This window comes from Ochotona princeps, chromosome 10, assembly GCF_030435755.1.
Source record: "Ochotona princeps isolate mOchPri1 chromosome 10, mOchPri1.hap1, whole genome shotgun sequence".
Lineage (NCBI taxonomy): Eukaryota > Metazoa > Chordata > Mammalia > Lagomorpha > Ochotonidae > Ochotona > Ochotona princeps.
The window spans coordinates 53,880,436-53,908,193 of record NC_080841.1 but is presented as its reverse complement, the minus strand read 5'-3'; the positions used below and the strand labels follow the sequence as shown (position 1 = coordinate 53,908,193).

General features: G+C 42.2%; 1 protein-coding gene across 8 annotated transcripts in view; it reads right to left on the bottom strand.

The window, feature by feature from the left end:
- The window catches only part of FRMD4A (FERM domain containing 4A), a 571,779-nt gene that overhangs the window by 209,912 nt on the left and 334,109 nt on the right, over window positions 1-27,758 (bottom strand). Inside the window, exon 1 of one of the 8 annotated variants that reach the window (XR_009246202.1) lies at window positions 386-856. The exons of 6 other annotated variants lie outside the window; for them this stretch is intronic. The gene's annotated coding sequence lies outside the window, so the exon portion shown is untranslated. Of the gene's footprint in view, window positions 1-385; window positions 857-27,758 lie in introns of those variants that run through there. One more of the 8 variants, XM_058669459.1, reaches the window with a different exon arrangement.

The following is a 27,758-nucleotide window of genomic DNA, read 5'->3' as shown; positions in this document are numbered from 1 at the left end:
CCTCTCCTTCCAGGACAAGACTCCCCTGTCACTACCAGAAATATACTTAACTGATTTTCGTTTTTAATTCCACCCAGTTCTGTCCACAGCAATATCTTTTCTATTCTCCCTGGGTAAATTCAGATGGATAGGAAGCTCAATGTGTATGTGTGTGTGCCTGAGTGTAGCGGGAAGGGTAGTAAGAGGGAGTGTCCCACGTGGGATCTGGTCTGCTTCTTAAAAATGTAACAAACACGAAATAAAAGACTGTCACGGTCCCCCGGCAGAAAGAAGTGGCATGTCCCTTTTCCCCAGCCAGGCATGAAAAAAAAAAAAAATGGAAACAGAAGTGCTGCATAAGCAATTGCCTCCCTGCCATCGCCACCGGGAAACAAAGACACATTACCTTTTATTTTCTGAGCTTGCAAAGGAGCCGAGGAACTTCAGGTTGCAAGCGGCTGGTCCCCCGAAACGGCTGTCCCATTCGTCCCAGGCGCAGGCCCGTGGCCTACCAGGCGGCCTCGGAGCAGCGCCGCCTCCTCTCCTCCTCCTCCTCCTCCTTCCCGGCGCCCACAGCCGCCCCGCCGGTGCTGGCGCGCCCCCGCCCCCGCTGCTGCTGCCGCCGCCACCCCGACACGGGTCCTGCGCGTCAGCCCATCACCCGCTCACGCCGAGCCTGGCCACGCGCCAGGGTGCACCTCTACCAGCCCACCCCTCGCCTGTGCCGGGACCTGCGGCCCGCGGCGACCGGCCCACCGCATGCTGCCCGCCGTGCGCTAGGCGCTCAGGCCCGGGTGGGCCGCTAGGGCGTGCTGGAGGTTGGGATGGTGCGCGCCACCATCGCCTCCCCTACTGCCACCCGCGTCTGGCCTCCGAGCGCCAGCCGATCTTGATCCTGTGACAACAATGAGCACCACCGCGCCCGGCTCTATCTCTGCCCCTTGCAGACTCGGGACGCCCCAAGTCACCCTACGCTGGCTCAGCGTGCTAATCCCTTTCCCTTACACCCTCGGGAGGAGGCAAAGCTAGCTCCCGCTGGAGCTGCTGACCGGAGAGCTTGCACGCGTGTGCGAAGATGCGGAGGGTGCTGATCCGGAATCAAGCCCCCACCACCCATTCCGCGCCCCCTCCACCACCAACCCAACCAGATCCCCTCCTACCCTGTGAGCCCCTGTGAGCGCCTGGAAGCGTACCGCCTTCTCCTTGATCTCTTACAATTGTCCAGAATTTTAATCTCCCCTCAACTCTTTAGAAATGGAAGTTGCTGCAAGACAAGGGAGTCCTGGGCTATTGTCAAGGCTTTGCAACAATTACTAGGAGCTGGAGACTTCCATTTCCAAAGACCCGGGGGAGGAGGAGGCATTGACATGTTCTCTTTCCAGAAGAAACAAACTCGGGAGCTCCCCACCAGGAACAATGGCACAGTTCACGTTTTATGTCTAAATGTTTATTGCTTGAGGAGTTCAATTTGCTCGAGACTCACTTTTTTTTTCTCATGCATTGTCAAAACATGATTGTTAAAATAGTGGGAGGCACGGGCACAGTGCACGCTCCTACAAAAGCCCACTGGTTCCAGGGTTCAAACCAACAGAGTACCTTCAAGACGTGAGTTTGGATGTGCCTCCACTCACTCTCCTGAGGAGAGAGTGGCCTTTTCACTCCACGGCAACAGAAAGAGACTTTGGTAGATCCCACACCCTCATGTACCATCATTTCCAGGCTGTCCAAAGGCAAGCAGACTTAGAAATTTTGTAAATAAAAGAAGAAATCTCTACATCCTATCTTCCAATTACCTGAAAATTAACTCCTCCAAGTCACAGAAAATGGATTGTTTCTTAAAGGTCACCGGTGAAATTTGTTTCAAGAGACCTCGTGGTAAATAAAAGGGAAACGCTGGTACAGAAGAGGCAAGTGCAGTCTCAGTCTGAGAGATGAAGTATCGTGGGGTAGTGTGGACTAGTGCCTGACATGAGATATCTTTCTAGCTAAGCCTTTTGTGGTTGGCCAGTGAACTGGGAATGGGTAAGAAATAAAACTGTATTAAAATGGGAAATAAATCTGTACTAAAGAATTTGAGGGATGGATGCTGTGCAGTGGGTTACAATACCACTTGGGATGCTTGAAGCCCACATCAGAGTGCCTGGTTGCAGTCCCAACTCCTTCACTTCTGATCTGGCTTCCTGCCAACACACAACGAACAAGGTAACAGGTGATTGTCCAAGTACTTGATGTGCATGTGAAGCGCCTAACTGGTATTCCGGGTTCCTGGATTTGGCTTGGCTCAGTCCCAGCTGTTAGAAACATTTAGGGAGTTAAACCAGCAGATGGAAGATACCTTTCTCTCTCTCTCTCTCTCTCTCTCTTACTCTTTCTCTCCATATTACTCTGCCTTTCAATTAAAGGAAAATAAATAAGCAAATATTTTTTTAAAAGAATATGAAATAAAATGGGCAGGTGTTTTGTCTGAGTACCTAGGTTCAATTCCCAAATCTGTCTCTTAATTCCAATTTCCTTCTAATGTAGACTCTGGGAACAGCAACAGTTCAAGTAACTGGGTTCCTATCATCTGCACTACACTAGGAGATTGAGTTCCTGGTTCCTAGATTTGGTCTGGCACAGCTGTGGCTATGAAAGGCATCTGGGGAGTGAATCAAGGGATAGGAGGGCTCTGTCTCTGCCTTTCTGCCCGTCAGATAAAAATAAAACTAAAAAAAAATTTTTTTGAAGTAGTATGAGAAACAGGCTATGATAAAATGAATGAAATTAAATTCAAACAAGGTATATGGAACACTAACAAAAGCATGAAAGATGTGTATTTTCTGCTTCACTGTGGTTATCTTTGGAGCTAATAGATGAAAAGCTTTGTCAGTCAACATTCTATAATGGTCTGTTCTCCTACAACCAGCTGATCCTACCGGCAAGAATTCAGACTGTTGCCTGCAAAGGCGAAAGAGGACAAGGATCTTTTACAAAGTGCTGGCCCAAGGACCAGCTCTAACATATTGTCTTCCTTGAAGACCAGATTCTTTCCTTTTTCAGCCCAAGTTCCGTACTATCAGAAGAGTCCTGCTGGAAAAAGAAACAAGGCTAAACGGCTCACGTACACATACCTTTGTGTTTTGCTTTCATTACTGGAGAAGAGTCAGTAACAAGGAGAGATACTTTGCCTTTAACCCTCCAGAGAGCAAGCAGGATTTTGAGATATAAATACTGCGAACTCTTAGCCCAAGTTAAAAGGCTTTGTTTTGACAAGAGCTGAACTCTCCTAGAGAGAAAAGGTTCTCTGGGCATTGGAAGTGGGGGAGGGGGGAAGAGATAGAGGATGGCACTGGCACCCCTAGGAGGAGGAGAGGGCTGGCATCTGGAAATAATGAGCAGAACACACGCATAGCCTGTGCTGCACAGGTACCTCAGCAAGGGACCCAGGTCATCTGATGGGACAGCCTCGGGACAATGGATAGGGGTGCAAAATTCTAAGAAGTATGTTATGTACAGCAGGATTCTGGGGTTCACCCATGCGAAATGAAGCTTTTAGTCCCAATATAAACCCAAAGTACATGAGCACTCAGCATCTTAGTGACAATTCGTTGGACCAATGACCAAGAGAACCTCTTCTTATAGTAAGGCTGCCATTTTGATGAATGAAGCTGTAGTCAGATTTAATGGGGCTTAGAGAAACAAGTTAATGTACCTTTTTTTAAATGCACAAAATTGTGGAGAAATAAAAAAAATCACACCTGTAACATGTACAAAAAGCACCAGCTAGGCTTTTTCTTAATATCTGGGCTCCAGAGGGACAGTCTTTCTAACAACTTGGGGCCAATCCAGGGTACAATGAAGAGATGATGACTTTGTCCACATCTTATCTGGAGTCCCATTCTTGGTGGGGGAAAAAAGTGACTCAGATCCAAGTCTCTGTGTACTTGCCTAGCTGAGGACTGATGACGAAGCAGGGGCAGATCTGCAGCATCATCTAGTCCTACGGCCATAAGATTGCTCAGCCCTGAATTTCCAGGAGTTGCCTAACTTACTGAGGTGATTCACTCATCTTTAAAATGGGCCTGAGTATCTTATGTATCTACAGCCTTATCAGAATTACGGATTCAACACATATTGTTTCCTAAACCATAATGGATAGCTAACAGTATGTACCAGAGTACAGTATGTACTCTGTACCAGGCATAGTGTTTGGAACTTCCCAAATAAGAATTTAGTCATCATTAGATTCCAATGGAGTGGAAACTTTTTGGATTCTTCCACAGAAAGGGACCTGGCTTTTAGAATATTAAGCAACTCACCAGAGATGACATTGCTTATCACACCTAGACTTCGCGCCACTCTTTTTTAATAGTCAGGACTCTTGCCATGCCCAACCACCATATGATGTATGTGAGCATGGCTACCCATTTGCCCTTCAAACACTACGCATAGGGACTGGATCACAGCTGTGGTTGGGTGGCCTCTGGGGGTTAACAGTGAGCTGAGTTACATCAGTTCCTAACCTGCACCATTTTATTTTCTTTGTTTTGAGAAAATAACAATGGCACTTTTTTTCTTTCGTATTTTAGCCAGTTTCAAGGATCCAGAATAACTCTCTGGGGGCTGCTTAAAGTGCTTTGTCTGGTTTCAAGTGAACCTTCTTGTGTTTTTACACCCAATTCTTTTTTTCTTCTTACTCCCAAGTCAATGAGAAGCCAATTCTGAACCACCTCAATCGAAAGGAAGGAATTCTATCTCCTCTTAAGGCATTAGATCAAATACTCAAAACAATGGTCCCTGGGATATGGGAACAAATCATGTCATAGCTGTGTTACACTTTGCTATTTTTTAAAATTGTAATGCCATTTAAAGAAATAGCTGTGTTGTATTATCCCGTTATGTTCATATTACATTTGATACTTGCTTATTATTTTTTCCAGGTTGGGCATCATGATTTAGACTGCCTCAACTCCTGTCAAAAAAACAAAACAAAACAAAACAAACAACCCTCCCCCCCAAAACCCAAGGTAAATCTTAATGAAGCAGATGAAAATCAGTAAGAACAGCACCAGCAAATTAATGTAACTTGGAGACCTTGAAAACAGCTGTGTAACAGTGAGTATTACAAAAAAACTGGATAACATTGCGAGTATAGTTAATAACATATTAATAAACATAATTAATGTACAGCTGGCATTTACCAAATGCCAGGTACTCATTATGTGTTTCACATACACTAACTCATTAAATCTTGTCAAAAGCCCTACAGATAAAGATAAGAGTGATTCTAAAAATTGTTCAATTTGAAAGAGCAAATTGGAGAGTAGGTAAGCTAGGTAGAGACAGAGATAGAGAGATCTCATACCCTGGCTCACTCCCCAGTGTCTGCCATGGCCGGGGCTGGGCCAATCTGAATCTGGGAGCTGGAAAGACAATCTATGTCTTAATTGCTTGAGTCAATTCCCAGGGTCTGTGTTAGCAGGGAGCTGGACCAACATTTCATTGCAAAAGACAATGAAGGAAAAGATATTTGTAAAATGAAATAGAAAATATTTTTAGCAAATAATATTTTCCCGGTTGTAACTTCCAACACTGTGAAGGTTTATGTGAAGGTGGTATCAATTAATCTCACAATCAAACAATAAGAAGATTCTAAAAGAATGAGTTCAAGGGAGAATTTAAGAGCCCAGGGTTTGAGAGAACATATGCTCCTTGTCTCCAGGAAAAAGAGTTGAGTCCATGCCTTATAGAGAAAAGAGTTAGAAGCTGTCACCAATGATGACTTGGGAAGCAATGATTTATCCTGCTGCCCAATAAAATTTGGAACTACCCTGAATTACAATGGCAGATAATTTGTTTATTAAGAATCCCTTGAGTTCAAGTGATCAAGTCTCTGGGTTTCTGACTTCAAGACGGGAAGACTGGAGAGGCTATCTGTTGAGATGGACATTGGATACATAAGATTATAACTCAAGAAGAGTTAACTGTGCACAAAACAACAACAACAACAAAAGATCAAATGACATTTAAATCTAGAGAAACTGGTGAGATCATTTCAACCAAACAGTAGAGGTGGTAGAGAGGGTGTTCTTCTTACTCCAAGGTCAAGAGCAAGAGAGACAATGAGAGATAAAGCCCTATCTCTAAGACAGTGGTTCTCAGACCTAAGGCAATAGGAAAGCCACCTTAAAACTTGATGGAAGGGCCCAGCGGCGTGGCCTAGTGGCTAAAGTCCTCGCCTTGAACACCCCGGGATCCCATATGGATGCCGGTTCTAATCCCGGCAGCTCCACTTCCCATCCAGCTCCCTGCTTGTGGCCTGGGAAAGCAGTCGAGGATGGCCCAAAGTCTTCGGGACCCTGCACCCGCATGGGAGACCCGGAAGAGGTTCCTGGTTCCTGGCATCGGATCAGCGCAGCACCGGCCGTTGCGGCTCACTTGGGGAGTGAATCATCCGATGGAAGATCTTCCTCTCTGTCTCTCCTCCTCTCTATATATCCGGCTTTCCAATAATAATAATAATAATAATAAAATCTTTAAAAAAAAACTTGATGGAAACAGAATACTAGGTCTGACCCCATTCCTTTCCTTGATTCCCCAGTTTGAATTTTCAATTTCTAGGTCTGGGTCAGGACAGAACAATTAACATTCATAGCAAGTTCAAATAACACTGATGTCATTGATTGGTTCCCTCTTCTGTCCTGGAGGTGGCCCAGGCAGATCTCCCAGCTCCACCTTTATCACTTTGCGTAACTGTCTTTGCATCGTGTGTATTCTGCTCTCTGTTGCAAGTTCAACATGACAGGAATCACAGCAGTGCTTTGCTTTTAAGACTTTGATTGTATTCCAGGTTCTCAGAATGTGTCAATTCATACATTTTTTGATTTATCACTTTTGTTTGACCAAGTATTGTGCTCCTGACTCAAAGTATTTTTATGATGAAATCTATCCAGCTAATCAAGACAAGCAAGAGGAGTTTATGATGGTAGAAAACAATACTTCACCAGGGTTTCTGTAAAGACAGTTTAAACTATAGCCTGAAAGTTTAAGTGGACTTTTTCACAAGTGAACTGGACCAGCCTAGTCTGCAGTACCAAAACAAAAGCCTGTTGCTATCAGGAACACTTGCAATGCATTCTGAAGATTCTTGACAGTAAATAAGAACTAATAAAAGAGTAATCCAAGAGATGTGCATAATCTATCTTGAAATGGATGTCCCTTTTGAGTCCCCTTAGCAGGCCCTACATTATTTTCACATTCACTTTCAGAAGGCTAAGATTTCACCTTCATTTATTTGACTTCTTGGGGGGGGTAATTTTGGGAAAGAATTTACCAGCCACTCTCTCTCTCTCTTTTTCAAAACAGAAATTAAGAAGAGGAAATACACTTGCAACCTAGAGGGAATGGAAAGCACCTCTGGAATCTTCCAAGAAGTCCTCCTGTGCTATTTACAAAGAAAACTCCCTTGGAAATGGCTATAACCTAAACTGTAATTGCAATGACTATATTAATATTTATTTTTAATCAGTGATGCCAGGCACATTATGTGCATTATCCATAATCTTTGCAGCAGCAATGCACAGTGGTTAACATTCATTCCCATTGCATAGATCCAGAAATCAAGGTTCAGAAACATCAAGTAACTGCTGAAAGTCTGCACCTAGAACAGGTGTATTTGAATCCCTTCTCCAAAGATTTCCAAAGTGTATTCTTTCTTCCAAAGCTTAATGTTGAGCCAGTGGAGACACCAATTATAAAGGGTTCAGAGTGACAACATTTTCAGGGTTGTCAGCTAGAAGAATGAAAGGTGAGCCTTAAAGAAGTAGGAAGCAGAAAGCATGGGATAGCAAGTTCAGCTACATAACATTTGTGTTAATAACCACCCTAATGGCCACAAGAATCAAAATCCGAATCAGAATCATCCATGCCTAAGCAGAAGCATTCAGATGCCTGCAGAATAACGTGCCTTCCCAGGCAAGTACAACAACACAGCATCATATGAGACACTGCTGTAACTCTTGCTGCATGCTTTTAACGGAAGAACAGCTAGCTGCCTGTGTGTTCTCTTGGTTTTCAACTTAAGCCCAAGGAGTAGCCCAGGCACATCTCTTGATTTTGCTCCTCCTCCCTGTGGGCTCTCAGCAAGTCTTTGCGATTCTTCTGGCTGAGTCTCTCCTAGCTGAAGAATGAAGACAAATACAGGTGCTGCAATCTACTTTCTGGCCCCAAGATACAGAAAGCAGTAACACAGTGGGTAGGAGTGCAGGCCATAGTGCTAAAGGAATGGTTTTGAACCACAACTCTATTTTGCAGTTACGTAGCCTTAGGCTAAGAAGTTCTAATCTTCTTTTAGTTTCCCACTCATGGGGTTGCTAGTAGGATTACACTGTGTAAGGTATACAGAGGCAGTTTTTGGCACACAGTACATGTTGCATAGAATACATGCCAATAATACACTTATTTGCATGATCGGAATTTACTAAGGACATAAAATCTGGCAGCTTTTGTTGGTATCCAATACCCCCTTGTCTACTTTTATTCATAGCACTCATCACCAATTTGCCTGAAATGTATTTTCCTTAAGTTTCTTGCTTGATCCCATGCCATACTTGTAATACCTAGAGCAGAATGTGAAATACAGAGTGTGCTCAGCAAATGACGCAGTGAATGAATAAATTATTGACAGCATGACTGCTTTTTACTGATTCCTTTGGCCTGTGTGAGAACTTCTCTAAACAGTTAGAAATGAAAACTGATTTTTGCAGCATATTTGTCTTGCTTATTCAAAGTGATTTAACCAATTTACATTCCCATCAACAATTGATTAAATTCTCCATTTACCTACATTCACAATATCTTACTTCACCTTTGAAAACACAGTAATCTTAGCTTTTGAAAAGCAACAGTCGAAAACATAATCAGTGAAGTTCAACTAATATATTTATAATAAACAGTAATTGTTCACACAAAAGATGTCAGATGTTACTGAGACCTCTTTTGAAAGAATTGTTCATAGTTATACAAACAATTCTAAGTCATGTGTCTGTTGCATAAGAAACAAATACAATACAAATTCATCCTATTGCAGTGACATTATCAATGGTCTATTTACAAATTTCAAGGGTAAAATTCTGCCCTATTTATTTACTTTTGAAAAGAAGAAATCTTGATTGAGACTGTTAAAATGGAAACACAAAGAATTGTGTGACATTCTTTAAGATCAGCTTCAGAATTGTCAGTAATATGAAATTCATGCTAAAGGAGAAAATTTAACATAAGTCTTGTTATAGACATAGTCACTCTAAGTACAAAAGCTGAACTTAAAGGAACAAACGCATATTTTAAAAGTTCTGTGACCAAAAAATACAATACAACATCACCTATTAGTGAATTCTTATTAGATTCCTCAGTGATCATGAAAAAGGCTGCTGTTTATCGCAAATTTGGCTGTCATACCTTACTTTTCCATGTACCTATGCCTTTTGTGACTGTGATGAATGTGTGGTAGTTTCTAGATTAGTCTCTAATTTGCATTCACCAATAAAACGCAGAACAGAAAATATTCTACCTCAAATATTAGGCCTGCAAAATATTCTAGCTTAAATCTTTACGCTTCTATTTGATCTCTTTGGAACACTGTTCGGCAACCACTTGAAAAGCCTGGACCAGCCTGCTGGATGATGGGAGACCAGATGGACTGAAGTTGCATCTGTCTGATTGTCCTAATTGAGGCCTCAGAGAGGTGAAAGAGCCTGGCCATGACCAGCACAGTCACCTACTTGACATTCAGCTGCCTGCAGATGCACAAGGGAGGTTGGGAGAGCTTTCTGGCTGAGCCCAGCTTAAACTGCCACCATATGCAACCATGAGCTAAAGAAATACCTATTACTTTAATCCTCTGTATCTTGCAATGATGTGTTATAAAAATTAATGGGGGCACCAGTTAACTTCACTCTACAGAAAGCACAGCTCTGTCTTCACCTTTTTATTATATTATGTTTATGCTAATTAAGTATCTTAATTTTCAATGGGAAAACAAATGGTAATTTTTCAACAGAATATATGAATATTTTATAAAGTAACATATCAACTAGCAGTAGTCAATAACCAAGTACATAGCCTGGTACCCATCTATGACAGATACACAGCTGCATCAAAGCACTTCACCTTGTACACATACCAGCAACCCTTTCATCATTCACTGAGTACATCACACTTTTAAAACTCTTGAGTTTCATGTTAAAAATCTAGAGGTTTGAAAATATTTTTTAAAGTAACGACATAAGAAAATTTAAACTGCCTGTTAAATTTAACTTTTTAAAAATAGCACTATTATCATATCCAGACATGAAGATACAATGCAGTATGCATCTCTACTTCCAAAACAAAGTTGGACTCCTTGGATATACCTTGACAGTTGGATATACCTTGACAGTAGGATGCTGGACTGTCTGACATTGTCTGTACCTGCAACGTTAAGATCCACTTAAGTAGTAGAATGATGGACTTACCACTGCTTATGAAGGACCATAGTAATAACAACAATATGGGGGAAATCAGTGGTAAGGGGAGGAAATTCGGGAGGGGGTAAGGGAAATCCCAGAGTCTGTGGAATTGTATCATAAAATTGAAAATAAAATAGAAGGAAAAATAGCATCCTGAACATATTCCATTCCCTCAATCACCAGAAAGTGCTATATTTTCAAATCCAGAGATGACCTGTTACTTTTCTTTATGGAAAGCATATTCAAACAAACAAAATTCCTAATAATCACCTTAGAAAGCCCAAATAAGTAACATTAGTTACTAAGAGTACTTTACAAAGCTTTATTTACGGCTGACCTTTCACAGGTAACTAGTATAACGCAAAGCCACAAATGCCTCTTCACACACGTGATAAAACCATGTCCATCAAAATGAAGTTTTACAAATGACTGTAAAATGCTTAGGGGGAACAACTAGCTTTTTGCAGTTCTAAAGTTTATTTTTTATGAAAATCACAGTGTTTGGAATTGAAAATTAAGAAAAGCACCCTGAATCATCTGACTTCACTTAAATAGTCTGAGATTCCCTAAGTTTAAAATAGATTGATTAGTGGTTCTGAATTCTACTCACCCCAAGCAAGATGGTGCTTTATTTATTTATTTTAATTTTTCTACCTGCCAAAGTCTTAAAATACACTATTTTGTGGTAGCATTGCAAGGAATCTCTTTGGCAATTATGCTGACTTGGCATATAAAGCAAAGCATCTATTTAGCCCCTGTGTGTTTATGGGAGTCTACATCCTTAAAATGCTGAGGCATCAAACATGGAAGAGAAGCTCTAGATGCTGACTCTGACAGGCTTGGGGTCCTTCTACTTTCTTTAATGCTGCCTGCTATCTGAAGTAAATAGGCAGAATACTAACAACTCCTGTTTGGTTTTTTTTCTTTATTCTTTCCAATGGTAAGTAAGTTAAATTCAATAAATGATCCCTTCCTATTATGGTAAAAATGCGAAGTTTATGATATTTACAACATAAAAATGAAATAAAAAAACAAGTATCCTCCAATAGCAGTGTTTCTGAGAACAGGGGGAAGTCAAAATCCTCATGAAGTGCTCATGGGAGTGTAAGATGCAACAGCTGCCCTGCAAAACAGTTTGGCAGCTCCTCAAAATGTTTCACAAAATGACCCCACAATCCACTCCCAGGTTCAAAATCAAAAGGAATGAAAACATACATCTCTTTGGAAATCTGTACAAGAACAAGCACAATTAGATTGTTCATAATAGGTCAAAGTGGAAGCAACCTAAACATCTATCAACCAACAAATGGACAAACAAAATGTCACCCATCCACATGATAGAATATTATTCAGCCAGGAAAAATAATGAAGTACTGATCCATGCCATTGTGCATGATTTCACTGATACTAAATATGTAGAACAAATACATCTAAACAGAGAGAAAATGAGTGAGTGTTTGCTTAGGGCTGAGAGGTTAGGACAAAGCAGGGGCCATGATAGCTAATGGGTACAGGGGATTTGGGGAATTGATGAAAATGTTTGAAAATTCATTGGGTGCAGGTAGTATTTCTCAGGGGAAAGGCTTCACCTACTTGAATGAGTGCACAGTGAGGAAAGTGACTCGTACCTCAATAATAAATTTAAGTCTAGGTGTTCTGCTTTCCCTAAGTACTGTCTCCACCTTCCGGTGCCTGTCTTGGTTCTTCTCTGTCATTAGGGTCTTTGGTGCTGGAGGAACCCTGTAATTACAACAAAATTCTGGAGAAATTTAAATAGGGGTTTAATCAAATCTCAAGTACATGATCCCTGTTCATTCATTTCACATACACTCACTGAGATCCTTCAACATGCCAGGAACTAGCATTGGTGCTAAAGATAAAGTTAGTGAACAAATGAATCCTCCCAAAAGTCCATGTTCACTGTGTCCACTCCCTCCTGCAGCTGACATTTTCGAGCAGGAGTGAGTCTGCACCCATAGTGTGTTGTGTGCAGAACAGAAGCACACAGTGTGTTGGGTGTGAGCGAGCAGGGAGGGGGGACACGTAGAAGCCTCTGAGGAATACTTCTCCTGAGCAGGTGAAATGTGGGGAGAAGACCCTGGCCAGAGGTGCGGCCTGATCTCCTGTGGGACAACACCTTAGCACCATCCTGAGCACGTTGGCCAACATTCCTGTCTGAAATGGAGGGCTTGCACTGGCCTCATTTCCTCTTTGGTAGGGCTACCAGGCAGAGTATACCAGGTACTGGTCTCTGGCTGTATCCCACACGGACAGGCACTTACTTAGAACGCTGATTTTAATAATGTGAAATGGAAACTTAACCAAACTGACTGTGCTCATGAAGGGTGTGAAAAGCGGTGATTATTTTCAAAGCATACCTACACACGCTGGATTTTACTAACAGCAAGCTGAACTGCAGTCCAAAGTGTGAAGTGGTGCAAGTCCAAGGCAAGTGCAATGTTACAAAATAAAATGTCACTGTGTTCTCACAGCACATTAACAGGCCAACATTTTCAGAACATATAAGGAGTACTGAGCCAAGTTTCATGGGCTCTACTTTCAGGTGGATGTTTAGACACCTGACTATGTCAAGGCTAAAGCAGTTAGGCCGGGGAAGCATTCAGGGCCAACTTGTATCAGTGACAATAATCATTCTTAGTCCTAAAAAAGAATAGCCCTAGCTGGGAGTGGAGGTGGTGCAGTAGGGTGTATATGCAGGAGCCAGTGATCTACAGAGCTCATCTCTGAGATTAAGTGCTGCTACATGAAAGCAGGACCATTACAAGGCAGGGTGGGAGAGTGGAGTGGACTGCATAACAACTGCAAGGAGTGCAACTGGGAGCTGCCACTGAGGGGGTATCTTCCTATGATGCAGTGAGTGGGCTTCTTGACCATGGAAGTGTTCCTGAGAGGCCCCGGATACCCTGCTGTGGTGGGATCCCTGCTCTGGGTGGGTAGTGGCCTCCTGACCTATGAAGTCCCTTCTGGCTCTTGGAGCCGGCAGTGAGGGTGAGGGGGTGCAGGGACAAGCACCGAAAACAAAGAGCTCCAGTTGGATGGCTGGCTCCAGTGCTGTGGTTTCCCAAGACTGGCAATTTGTATTCAGAGAACAAACACAACATTGTCAGAATTTAACTGCTGCTGGAGGCACAGGCCTGGAGGAGGAACCGCTGTCTCTGGAGTGGGGCTGACTGCAGGTCAATTTCAAATGCAAAATCTCACCTAGAGAGGCAAGCCTGTACAGCCAGCCGTGTCCTCTCTATGGCAGCCTGATTGAGTCTGGCCCCATCTGGAGTATAGGCTGTGGAGTCCTTAAGGAGGTTCTGTCCAATCATCTCACACCACCAGTGGCCACATCTCAGGGAACCAGCCACCCCAGTCGGCCTGGTCCCCAGCAGGGACTGCTGCTTCTGGCTTTGCTTCCTGGCTGCTTCTTTAGTTTTTTTTTTTTTTAAAGATTTATTCATTCTATTACAAAGTCGGATATACAGAGAGGAGGAGAGACAGAGAGGAAGATCCTCTGTCCAATGATTCACTCCCCAAGTGAGCCGCAATGGCCGGTGCGTGCCGATCCGATGCCGGGAACCAGGAACGTCCTCCAGGTCTCCCACGTGGGTGCAGGGTCCCAAGGCTTTGGGACGTCCTCGACTGCTTTCCCAGGCCACAAGCAGGGAGCTGGATGGGAAGTGGAGCCGCTGGGATTAGAACCGGCGCCTATATGGGATCCCGGGGTGTTCAAGGCGAGGACTTTAGCTGCTAGGCCACACCGCCGGGCCCGGCTTCTTTAGGTTTTTTTTGTGGAACTTTCTCCCTCCCAAGGTTTCTGAGCCTTAGTTGTGTTTTGGTTCCACATGTGCTCTTGGGACCCAGCCCTGTCCATTCTCTCTCAAGATTTGGGGGATCCTGGACTAGGTCAAGGCCTTTCTTTATTGTGCTGGAGGGAAGGAACAATAGCTGTGTAGTGGACACTCACTGACCCTGTGATAGCGCCATTATTGGCCTTCTAATAGGTGCTGACACTCTACACTGAATGCAAGCCTCACAAAGGCATTTCCTAGCAGGTGTTTATACACATTTCACAAAAGGGAAAGCCAAGGCTCTGCAGCTCAGCAACCTGCCAAGCTTGCTCAGTGAGTAGTAGTCAGCTAGAATTCAAACCTCTATCTGCTTCTAATACCTTCATTTTAATCTGGTGAATCATGTTACTCATGCTACTTTTGGATCAGCACCTCACTAAAACGATTCAATAGATATTTGGTGATTGGGGATTTTTAGTTTGCTTGTTTGTCTTTAGGCGATCAAGACAAATGTTCCACTCATTTCTGAAAAATCAGATGATCATCTTGCAAGCCTTTTATGCCAAAAGTGGTTGAGTGCTTTTGAAGGAACTGTGCTGAGTTTGGCAAGTCTGCATTGAGGCTTTGCATGTAGATCATCACCATTATTGTTGGACACTTCCATCTGTCACTGTCGACCTCAAGGAACTGGAATGAAGGGCAAAGGAGGTGACACGAGCAGTGCAGTGCAAACCACAAAGTACTCTGCAAAAAGATTTCCTGAAGACTTCAATTTGCCTGGTTTTGTTTTCTTCTTCTTAAAAAACAAAGTGGGAAAGCGGAAGGTTAACATCTACTATGCCAGTATCCTGCAGGGGTGTGGGTTTGAGTTGCAGCCACTCCATTTCTGATCCTACTCCCTGCTAATGGCCCAGGAGAAAGAGTGAAAGATGGATGACTCAAGTGTTTCAGCTTCTGCTCCCGACAGATGAAGCTTCTGGCCTTGGCCTTGACCAGCCCCAGTGATTGGTGGCAATCTGGAGAGTGAACCAGCGGATGGAAGATGTCTCTATGTCTCTCTCTCTCTGTAACTTTGACTTTTGAATAAATAAGTAAACCTTTAGGGAAGACAATTTACCCCATCTAGAATTGCACCCAGCATTTTTTTCCTTTTATATCCTTGGCTTCCTCTCTTCTGCTTCTTTTTATCATTCCTTACATACTATGCCTTTTATTCAATCATTCATTGACTATCCCTCTGTGTTAGATTGTCATTTCCAGGAAGACATGGCGTTTGTTTGCTTTGTTCTCTGTTGCATGATTCACAAATGGAGTTTCTAGACTAAATTACCCCAATCCTGGCCTCTGTTCTAATAATGAATAGATAATCACATAATCAAGTTTTGGAAGCAAGATTTGAGGGCAGCGTATTCTTCTATTCACTTGTTTACAGGGTCTTTTTGAGTACCTACCATGTGCCAAGTTCTAGGCTTTGTTAAATCTCAGTCAAGATTATTGTAAATAAAGCAACACAGGCTTCGCAAAAAAAAAAAAAAAAAAAAAGAAAAAGAAAAAGATTTCAAGTTCATATGTAAATGGCAATATTCCTATAAATACCTATTCAACCCACAACCATTCCTGATGGTATCTTTACAGTGCATATTTAAAGAACTTCTTGCTTTGGTGTTTTAATGCAGATTTCAGAGCTTTCTCTTAATTTCCAAAATGATTAGATGATATGGGGAGGGGAACTGTATTGTTGAGTTTCTTTCATACTTCTTTCCAGTGGAGTTGCAATTCCTTGACTTCCGCAGGCTTCAAAGATGAAATCATGAGTATGGTTGCTCCACAGAACACAGAAGATCTTGGTATAAAAATTTATAAGGAAAATCTGGGTTCTAGTGTCCCAGAGCAATGAGTTTTAGAGGAGGTGGTCGTCTGTGACTTCCTTATGCTGCAGTGCAGTATCCTGTTACACAGAAAGCTACTCATCCATCACTGTGCTAATAACTTAATAAGTAACCAGCCGCCTGCAATTGTCCAATTACATGCCCTACTTTATTTTTGGGTACTTGCAGAGTGAACAACTTGAAAGAAAAGGCCCAGGAGAGAGAAAAAAAGACTTTAGAAAAATTATAGAACCTTCAGAAATATGTTTGTGGTAGGCATATCTTTAAAAAAGTGCTCACTAGACTTAACAAGAAAGAGAAAGCCTTGCAATGATGGATTAGAGGATCCTAAAATCTCATGGGAAATAGATTAAAAGGAAAGCATTATAATTTAAAAGAAAGAAAGAAAAAGAAATCCCAGAGTGTTTAATTTCCTAAAACCATTTCCATAAACTTTTTAAACATATCCTTATATAAGCAAACGTATATTTCCAATAATGAAATAAAAATGATTAAGTAGAACTGTATTTCTTTCCAAAGCTCAAGTAGTTAAAAAAAAACCTAAATAGAAATTTTGTCTCAGCATATATACCTGACCTGTGTGTGTGTGTGTGTGTGTGTGTGTGTGTGTGTGTATGTATGTATGTATACAGGAGCTATAAAGGAAGTCAATGAGAACTCCAGAAATTATCCTTCTGTGGTTTCAAATTTCTTCCCTCTCTCCTGGTGGGAACAGAATTTTAAAAACGTGTTTGTGTGTGCGTGTGTGTGTGAGAGAGAGAGAGAGAGAGAGAGAAAGAGAGAGAGAGCAAGTGCTTTTTCATTTGCTGATCCATTCCCCAAAGGGCTGCAAGGGCCTTGCCTGGGCTGGACTGAGGTCAAAGATGAAGCCAGGAGTCCTAATGATCCAGCTCTCTCCGTAAGTGTGGCACAAAGTCAGTTACCAGCATTATCACTCTGCCTCCCAGGGGCTGCACTGGCAGGAGGCAAAGTAGGAAACCGAACCTGGCTACTCCAATATGGAAAGTGGATGTCTTAATTGGCATCTTAGATGTTAGGCTTAAAACCCAGGGAGTTGTTTTTTAATTTTTAGTTTTTTTCATCTTGTATACAGCTTTTAGTAATTTTCAAATTCCCTCAAATGTGAAGCATCCATGAAGCCAAATCCAATTCTTCATGAAAGAACCTAGTTAGATTTGGGAAGAGGTAGAGGGATGGGAAGTGAGGTATTTTAACATTTTTCTAACAGGAACATTTTGGAGCTACTGACTCCATGCTATCCTCCTCATCAGAGATCTGGCCTCAATAGGACTGTGCTGTCCCTAGAAGCTGAGGTTCTTTGACGAAACACCTTTGATATTCCCTTTACCCCTTGCCTGCCTCATCCAGTTCTACCTGATATTAGGGTACATCCAATAAACTCTTTCATCCAGAAGGCAGACTTTTACAGTGGTGATAAACATTCTTTCTAGGAGATCAGCACCTTTTATACAATATATAATTTTGTTGCATCCAATTATTTGCTTTCAAAATTCACAGAATTTGAATTTTGGTACTTGAGGTATGTGGCCCTATCTGTGCAGAGCACTTCCCTGCTATTACTGCATGTCAGACACTCAACACTGGGCTCTCCCACAGGAGCATTGTTTTCACATACATGACCAATAGGATCAGTCATCATTATTTTAAATTTTCTATTCATATTATATTCATGTGGGTCTGGAAGGCAATTTTTATATTCATGCTTTTTTTTGACTTTTATGCTTTGTTTTTAAAAGATTCATTTATTTATTTGAAGACCTGAGTTATCAGAGCAAGGGGAGAAAGGGAGGGAGGGAGGAAAGAACAGAGAGAGAGAGAGAGAGAGAGAGAGAGAGAGAGAGAGAGAGAGAGAGAGACTGATCGATTGTATGTTTCATCTGCTGGTTCACTCCCCAAGTGGCTGCAATGGACAGAGGTGGGCCAGACTGAAGACAGAAGCCAAGAGCTTCATTCAGGTCTCCCACTTGCGTGGTAGGAGTCCAAGTACTTGGCTATTATTTTCAGCCTTCTCAGGCACATTAACAGGTAGCTTGATCAGATGTGGAACAGCCAGGACTTGAACTAGCTTATATGGGATACTGGCATCAAAAGTGGTGGCTCAACCTACTATGCTACAATGCAAGGTCTGACTTTTCTGTTTTAACCTGCCTACAGCTTTTACAACACAATGGATTATGTATAAGTACTCCTGTAGCTAAATAGCAACTAACATTTAATAAATTCTCATTGTGTGTCAGGCACTGCAGCAAACACATTATCTATCTTGATCCCTGTAACATTTCACACAAGTCCCAGTCCTGTCTGCAGGGCAAAAGGAGAGTTATCATTAGAACTGGATTTGCTGGCACTGTGTTCTCAGACATCTGGGCTCCAGGACGGTGAGACACAAATGCCCAAGTGCAAGTTACCCATGTCTGGTGTGCCCTACAGCAGCCCAAGTTGACAAATACAGTGCCAGTTTACCTGTCTATCCCTGATATTGGTGATACACAGTGAAGAATGCAAAAATAAGGTACTAAAAAATAAACAGACGGGCAATGGCTATTGAAGTCAATGTCAAAACATGCACTTACAACAAGAGAGAATTTGAGAAGAGTCAGAAGAAAACACATAAGGCCCAAAAGTTTTATAGCATAGAGTGAAGTTCTGAGATGTTAAATGACTAGTTCAAGGTCACAGATAAATGAGTACAAGCAGTAAAAAGATGGTGTGGGACTCATCTCCAAGATAAGCAAACTTTGCTTTAAAAATAAACCTCTCATCCTCCTCAAATCTTGATTCAAACTAGGCAGTACCATTCCTGTTTTGTTTTCTAATGGCAAGATCACATCACTTCTAATTTGAAAAACTCAAATGCTAGATAAAATGATCATAAGATACCAGTTAAAAATTATTAGAAGCCAACGAGTTCAGTGCTATTCTCTCTCTCTAGGACACAGAATTGAATCATTACAATGAGCAATGTGACAGAAATGTTGACTATTTCTGCCATGTGTGTCTATTTATGACTTCTTCAGACTACTGTAATTGTCAGTAATAAATAGACTGCATTCAAGCAGCAGGATTGATTTGCCATTCAGAATTATAACCAACTGTGAGTAGTTCATTCTTTGCTTAAATTATGCTTGTAAGAAGTGAGAAAATAAAATGGAAAGCAACACTCAATTCATAATGATAACCTAGGGCAACAATGGAGGAAACAACCAGGAATGCACACCTGGACACACAGTAAATAAACAGCATGGTGGGAGATACCAGAGTGGAAGGTGTATGTCAAGTAACACTCTCCATGGGTAATTATATCCAACACCTCTCTTCCCTGAATTTTAGAAGCATTTGCACATGTGTCCTGAGAGATGATATTTAACTAAGGCCTTCCCTATATTCCATAAGCACCTACTGTGCACATGCAAATGAACAGCTTTCTTCTTCAGATGTTAACGAAACCAAGTTGTATGAAACCAAGTTGCACTGCTAAGCGGCAGCAAGCGCCCAGCCCCTACACACGAGCTCCTGCCTGTGACATTTGCTACTCCCCCCAATCCCAGTATCACCGCTTCAGTATTGGGCTTTGCCAGCATCCCTTGTAATGATGAGTCAGAAAATCATGTTTCTGCTCACATGTATTTGCTTGCACTCACAATCATCACACACACTCACACACATAAGCAAACCAGGTCTGTGGGCATAGCACCACGTCCAATGTAGGATGTTCTTGTTCTGATCAGAAAATGGCCCAAACCTATATTAATTGTTCTTTTTTTTTTTTTTCAAAAAGGCCAAATGTGGTGGCATACTGGGTTAAGTCACTCAATCACTGTACCAGGGATGAGACTTGAACTTAAACTCTGAGCCAAAAAATAGAAGAACAGACATTATATGGAGAATTTCTTCCAGTCACAAGTTTCACCATCAACCAAAAGTGTGTTTTTTGCTTATGAGCAAATATTCAAGATGATAAATTCAACCTAACATGATCACTTCCACTTTCCACTCTGCATAATTCAGACTGCTTCTCAAAGAAAATTAATTCGAACACGAGGTACAATGTCAATGCTCTTTTACTTTCTCTCCCATTTTCAGTGCAACACCGTAACTTCCAAGAAAGGGGTCCTTTGTAGGGCAAATATTTTATTTTTGTTTTTGTATAAAAGTTCTCTTTGCTGCATGTCATTGCATTTGATCAACTGGTAAATGTACTTGTGATTGATTAAATATGGTGTGTGGTAAGCGTCTACTGCTCTAGGAAGCCAACAGTTGGTTTCTCCAATGATGTATTTGTTCATGGTGTGTGGTCTTGACCACAGAGATTAGAAAGGGAGTAGACTTAACTCAGTTCTGACCTGGTTCTATTTTTGCATATTGATAATTAATATGATACAAGTGATGTGAAGAAATAGAACAGAGGGAAACAGAGGAGATTGTTAGGTGTGTCCTAGGAAATGTTCATCCATCTGTCCTGGCAGACAGAGGACACTGGTTCCTCAGGGGTCAGCAGCAAACCTCATAGTTGAGGGCATTTGCAGCCACACTGATCCAGATAACTTGAGATTCTGTCATTGGGAATAAACATGTCTAAACCCCTGAGATTTGGAGGGACAGGAAGATGACTCTGATCTCATAGGCTGTCCTATTCCATCATGATTATTATTCAAGGCCAAGGCAACATCCAAAGCAATTATAAAAAGCGACACAAGGAGCAGTCCACAATTTAGAAGTCCAAAGTAAAGATCAAAGTCTGCATATTTATTTGCAGGCTTCCTAACAGAATATCCATAAAGCACTGGTAGTTCCTGTGTGCTCAGAGTTTTGATCAGCAGCAGTAAGACAGGACATTGTCTCACTCAGAACTCGCTAAGCATACCAGTTTTTATACACCTTTTTCTATTTAAGACAGTTTCACTACACAGGCTATAAGAAAGCCCTTTAGGTCAGAAGATACAAGGACACACAGGATGAAGGAAGCAAAGACACCCATAGGCACCACGAAATCTCAAATACTTGTAGAGAAATACTCACTTTTGAAATTGCCACCTCTTCTTTCTACATATCCAGTCCTGTGCTTTTCCAAAGAAGATAGCACACCCAAGTTCTCCCAAATCCACTTTTCTATTTAGAATGCAGCACAATATAACTCTCTTCTTTCATACATGCAAGGCCATCTATTCAGACAGATTCTACGATAAGAGAAATGTTGAGACCCTAGTTGTACACTCAATTCACATCTGCCCATTAATTTCTGCTTGAGCACTCATTTTTTTATAGCATACTGATCATATATTTGTTTCTGATTATTTGTTATACCACTCAATAAGTAAGAAATTTGAATTTCAATCGAGTTCAGTCAGCTTTTCCCTTTCTGCTGGGTATGAATTCTCCAAAGAGTGTGTGGTAATTTTAAAACAGCCATGGAAGAGCCTCCAAATGAGGAAAGGATCAGAAAAAGGATCTAGTTATTTCCACAGAGCTGTCCTTTTCTAAAAACGAAGCAAACATGACTGTGAATGTAAGGATGAAATGAATTCCCTACATGAGTAGAGACCTAGGAAGAGAAGGCTGTCATTTCTTAGTAACATATGGAAAGTGAATACAATTTGACCTTTAGATTTGAAAGTAATTGCCAAGCGTTGGAAACTCAAGAAATGTAACTTCTTTTGGAGCATGTAAGCTAAGCCAGAGATCACAAGAAATGTCACTGAGCTTTTTCCCTAGTATCATTTTTAGAAACTCGGCTGAACTATGTTCAGGATTTAAAAGGATAGCTCAATGATTTATTTTAAAAGCTAGAAGTATTCCGGGGGGGGGGGGGGGGAGCGGGGAGCTGATGGCTGTCATTACCTTCCATGGATTTCATGAGTTAACTTTTTTCTCTTCTATTTAAATTCTTAAATCCTACAACTTCCACCTAATGAAAAATTACTTGTGCACATATTTTATTAGTATTTATATCCTGGCAAATGATCTAAATACATACCAACCAACCAACAAAAAGACCAAAAAACCAAAACAATAACAAACTAGTAGAATGTAAAAATAAAGGTCCTTTATCACAGAATAGCAATTGGCTTCTTAGTCTAGGGACTCCATTTGATTTCTTTTTATATTCTGTGATCAATGGAAATGACATATTCTCCTTACTGGCCTGCTCTGCTGTTTCACACAGGTGGAGGTTGTCTAGACATGGCTGTGCAGAGCACGGAGGTGTGGGTGAATGAGACAGGAAGCTCTTGGCAGCTGTGTGCCACTGGCTGCCATCAGCACCAGGTAGGAGGGCTATGGGACAGCTCAGCCAGCACAGACAGCCGGTCAGGGGTATCTGTTCCAGCTTCCCTTTACCCTCTCTGCCTGCCTATTCAGGGATGTGCAACTTACCAATGAGAAGCAGGAGGCCTTCCTGGAGTAATGCCACATGGAATTTTTCATTCAGTAGGGCTTCCAGTTTCCTCCAAACATGAGTGAGTATTCAGTGGCATATTAAAATTGGTCTGAAAGTAGCTGGACATGATTTGGATCCTTTTTTTTCCCCATGTCAAACCATCTTGTTATCCTCATGGTTTATTTCCTTATTATTAGTAGGAGTGTTTGGCTGCACAACAGGCTACAAATAATTTGTGGCATGGCAGCCTGAAGCAATTTTTAAAAATTTTTAAATTCAGTTACTGCTTGACATACAAAATGTAAATGTTCCATAATCAGAGAGTCAGGTGACAGCCCCATGTTTCACAATTCATCCAGTCGGCTATGATTAGCAAACAGTCTGGATGGCTTCCTATATGTTTCCCAGGCTGGGCTCTTATTGAAGACTCTGCTAGACGGTGGGTAAAGGCGCCAGCAGCAAACCACCGTTCCATGCAGAAGCAGTTCTCTGGGGACCCACCTGTTTTCCTGGGCTTCCTATTCAAAGGAGGGAAGCACCTTTAAGGTTTTCAATGGTAAAGTTTGGATGAAGAGCAGTGTTGTCTCTTCTACAGTGAAAACTGATTTAAAAATATGAGTGTTGACGCTTGCCTGAAAAAGCCAAGAACTACTGGTTCAATGTATAGGATTTATCCCTAGCTTGACATCTGAATAAGAAAGGCTTGGAAAGGGAACAGCACTGTCGAAAGCTGGAGGCACAGTTGCTTATGTTGGCTCTGAGGCGTTTCCAAGTGTGAATGTAGGCCAAATCTGTATAATTCTCAGTATTTAAATTCTCATCAGGCAACCTGGCAGTAAGGCACTGGTCAAAAGACAGGCTCTGGGGTCTGACCCTGTGTGTCTGGATCTTGGCTAGTTCTATGATGAAGCTGATTACGTTAAGCTTTCTTGGTCTCAGTTTGCCACTCCTCCAGGAGATGGTAGACTATTAGCTTTCTCATTGAGCTGTTGTGAAGATGAAATTAGATATTTCATGAAAATCACACAGAATAGAATCGAATAGACAACAAACATCCAGCAGTTACTAGCAATAACTAGCTGACTATTACTGAGTACTAGGCTATCTAGTGAAAACTGGCCCTTATGCCAAAGGAAAAAATACTTTGGATGTTCAGGAAGAAGAGATACGTACTGATAATATGATGTATCAGACTTAGTAAGAAGACAGTGTTGGTTTCATTGGTGCACAGAACCGTGTGCCTAGAACACCAGCAGCTTGGAATTTCAACAGCCTATGTCAGAGCCGAGAGAGACTCAACTTCTGCTATTCACGAAACCCATCTTTAATCAAACACAGGTCAGTGAATTTGGTGGCTTCTGTGGCTCTGGCTCAGAACCATAGTAAAGAGGTGATGAGTGATAAGAGTAGGCTTCTGCCACTATCTGCTTCCCCAGGATAATGCTGGTCTATACTGCATAAGCCACAGAGGTTGCTTAATCTGTGTGAACCTTCCACGGAGGGAAGAAGGAGGCTGTCAGGTCCCCAGCTCTACTGATGCCCACAGAGGCTTGATAACTGGCCACAGGATGGCTTCTCAGTGAGGTGTGGTGCATCCCTATACTGTATAAGACAATTCTCTCTAATCTACTATAGAATCCAATACGTGCACAAAGCACCACTGCTAGACTTTTCCACAGGGCCTGGTGGAAGAGGCAGCTAAAGGGATTTCAGCTCTGGGGGACAATGTTGTTGGAAGAAAAAAAGTCCCAGAACAAAGTTGAGACCAAGGTAGGATCTGAATCCATATCAACAAGCCCTTAGTACCAGGCCTTCTTATCCAGCTCCCATCTACCCCTTGTGGACTGGATGGCTCCAGCCAGTGAGGGCTTTAGTCCCAGGATTGACCAAGTTCTTCCTCCCTCCCCTTGCAGCTGTGGCCTGGTCACTGCTGGGTGACCATGATTATGGACAAGTTCCTCTAGAGCCTTTATGTTTGGGAGTTGAAAGTGCATCACCTAGGTGACCCAAGAAGGTATTTCCCAACCCTCAAGTGTGGGCTGGATGCTTCTTGCCCAGATTTCTAAAGCCCCTTCCTGTCTCAGATTCCTGCATAACTCATACTGGGGTGCATGTGACTTTTCTTGAGGGAGTTAAAAACAGCTGAACAGGAACATAAAGAGGCAGAATTCAGAAGCAAGGCAGAAAGTGGTCTCTTTAGATGTCCACAGAACTGTAGAGAAACTGTTCCTGATTCTAATCCTATCACTCCCCAGGAAATTCTTTTGGGTCACATCCTGACTCTCAGCTTAACCAAAACAGTCACCTGGTACTCTCACTTGCCTTGGCTTTCTCTGGCAAACAAGCAGCACATAGAAGAGTCTCCAAGAGGTTGAACCAACATTCGAATTTTAACTGATTAGGAGTTGATCATGTCCTCTCTGTGTATTTTCTTCAAATAAATCAGTTCCATGCTTTTCTGTCCTTCATTGACATGGTATACAGAATGTTCATCACTTACAAACCCTTTGCTAGGCCAACCACAGGTGCTTAAGGTTCTAGGTAACCCTGAAACTATGACACCACCTGAAAAAGTCTGGAGCCATGAACTGGTCTCCTCCTGCTTTCTGAACTGCTGGCCAACACTTTTAGTTCCTTGTGAACTTATCACAGCTTAAGACCTCCATGGGTGTTTAGAATGGACTGCCCTCTGAGAATGCACTGTACCTCTGGGAAATTAAAAATAGCACCCATGAAATGATGTGAAAGATACATCATAATACACAACTGTGTGAGTGCTCAAAAGATTGATTTTGTATTCAATTAAAGATAGACGTAAAATGTTTCTTTTTAAAATTTGAGAGACAAAAGGAAAGAGGGAGGGAGGGAGCGAGGGAGAGAGAGAGAGAGAGAGAGAGAGAGAGAGAGAGAAAAGAATATTTCATTTGTTGCTACTCTCTCAAAATGCTCATCCTAATCATGGCTCAGCCAGGACAAAGCTGGGAACCCAGAGTTCAACTTGAGTTTCTTAAGTTGGTAGTAAGGACCCATATGCTACTGTCTTCTCAGGATACACACTGGCAGGAGGCTAGATCAGAAGTGGAGCCAGAGCTCAAGCCAAGCATTCCAACAGTTGACAACGGCACGGCAAGCAGCATCTTAACCACTGCACCAAATGCACATTGCTTAATTTACAATATTTCTGCCTGCATTTTGAAGAGTGAAGGGCTTAACAATTAGGTGCATGACAGAAGTCACTCTTACTAGCAGTCATTAATATAGACTATATTAACAGGAGAGCTAGATTTTTAAATTAAGGTTTGTCTGCAGAAAAACATTTGAGTTTTCAACAGAGGTTTATTTATTTATTTATTTATTTATTTATTTATTTATTTATTTAGTGTTTTGGTTAATCGTGACTAATGCATATTCCCTCTCTACTCTACCTGTTCCCCTGGTGGCCCCTGAGGCACAGAGAGAAAGCGCTGGGCATCCACAAGGACTTGGGTAACAGACAAGCTGGCCAGCGAGGGGAAGATGGGGATGGCATAGACTGGGAGAAAAGACGCTTTTCTATGAATCATTACGGAAGCTGGATTCTGGGCAAAATATAGAAACATCAGCAGCAGCAGAGCTGTGTGGGGAAATCTAGCAGCGCTGACAGCTCCGTAGCTAACAGGTAAAAAATAGCAACAGCCAGAATCAACTAAGGTGGCAAAGAAATATTAAAATCGTTTCGAATGAAGACCTAAAAGACATGATCCAAAAATGCACTACGAGATTTGGCAAGTACCTGTGTGTGGGATTAATTAAATGTTCACACTATGGGAAAAAAAAGAGAAATACTAGGCTGAAAATACAGATGTCTCTGACAGCATTCAGGGTAGTGAGAATGTGTGGAAGGTGGCCTGTGAGAGGGCAGAAGAGCTCAGTTTAGGGACCTAATTTAGCATATCTAAGTCACATGACTGCTAGAACAAGGGACTACTGGAACAAGTTGCCAGTAATGTGTAGATAATCCAGCTTCTAATTGAGCCAGCCAGTACAGCAGAAATACTCTTTTTAGTATGTGAATACCAGAATTGGAGGAAAGTTTGAAATCGTTCCCTTAAGAAAAAAGAATCCTGGCCCGGTGCAATAGCGTAATGGTTAAGGTCCTCGCCTTGAAAACGCCAGGATCCCATATGGGCATCAGTTCTAATCCCGGCAGCTCCGCTTCCCATCCAGTTCCCTGCTTGTGGCCTGGGAAAGCAGTTGAGGATGGCCCAAAGCCTTGGGACCCTGCACCTATGTGGGAAACCTGGAAAGAAGTTCCTGGCTCCTGGCTTCAGACTGGTGCAGCACTGATCATTGCGGTCACTGGGGGAATGAATCATTGGACAGAAGATCTTTCTCTCTGACTCTCCTCCTCTCTGTATATCTGCCTTTCCAATAAAATAAATACATCTTAAAAAAAAGAATCCACTTGAGTCACTGAATTCTGCAGAGTGGGGCTGATATTTCAGGGAGGAAAAACAGTCTGACACTATCCCTGCCATTCACTTTAAAGATATATGGAAGGTGCTGGGTGTCTTCACATTTACTGATCAAAGGATGGAGGGAAATGTACATTGCAGAGAAATCTCCTTTAACACACTTTCACCCTCCATGCTTGCTGCAGTCAATTTGTTACAGAACCTTTATACATGTGTAACATCAGGCAAGAGGGCCAAGTTGTAATGTGGGGTTTGCTCCAGATTAGCCAGAAATGGAATATGTGACCCTAAGTCATGCATCTGACCTTGGCTTTTAGCCCATTCAGACTGGGCAATAAGTATGCTACAGAAGCGGACTGCCTGCAGTACTGAAGGCTAGAGAACACAAGGTCCAGTGCAATCAGATTCTGTGTTCAGTGAGGGCTCTGTCTTCATCCTAAGTGACACATCCTTTTTGTGTCCTCACATAGCAGGGGGACCAACTAGCTCTCTGGGCCCCCTTGGCTACGGCACCCATCTCACTCACATGGGCTCCTTCTTCATGACCTAATCCACTTCCAAAGGTCCATGGTTTTTAACACCATTCTCTTGGGGATGAGATTTCAACTTGGGAGTTTGGGAGAAGACAGAAATACTCAGATCATAGCACTGTGTAATATCAAGATCAAAGCTGTGACCCTAATTGAGAAGTGGTATCAAATGGTGAATGGTTTGCAAGAAAATCCCAGGATGGTATATTAGTACCATCCTGAGTAAGA